This window comes from Monopterus albus, unplaced genomic scaffold (genome assembly GCF_001952655.1).
Source record: "Monopterus albus unplaced genomic scaffold, M_albus_1.0 scaffold292.1, whole genome shotgun sequence".
In the NCBI taxonomy this organism is placed as follows: domain Eukaryota; kingdom Metazoa; phylum Chordata; class Actinopteri; order Synbranchiformes; family Synbranchidae; genus Monopterus; species Monopterus albus.
Window position 1 is genome coordinate 1 of NW_018128172.1, and position 529 is coordinate 529.

Sequence of the window (529 nt, forward strand, 5' to 3'; positions counted from 1 at the left end):
ACCTGTAAATATACATTATACAGACTCCTACAGGTCTCCTAATGAACATTCCATTGTCTGTCTGCATCGTTTATACTGTTTATTTTGCATTGTTTACCCTGGTTGTTGATGTTAGTACTGTTTATTTTGTTATACTACACAGCCTTATGCTGGTTTACTGTTTACTTGCCCCTTGCATGGGGATATGTACATGTACATTGAGAGCCGATGTACCAGAGTCAAATTCCTCGTGTGTCCAACACACCTGGCCAATAAAGCAGATTCTGATTCTGATTATATTATTTGCAGTAGTCATGTAACGGTGACTACTAAGGGTGTAAGTATTTATATAATCATGGAGAGATCTGTTTCTGTTTCTCTTCTCATGCTCAAGTAAGAATATCTTGGCTTGTGCTCTGTTCATGTTTAGAAAAGGAAATGGGCGCTAGGCCAATGTTACCTAGAAGTTCATGTACTGGACATTCTAGACAATGCGCGGAAGAAGGTGTGTGGGTAGCTGGCATGGGACCGCGTCTTCATGGCTCAGGCC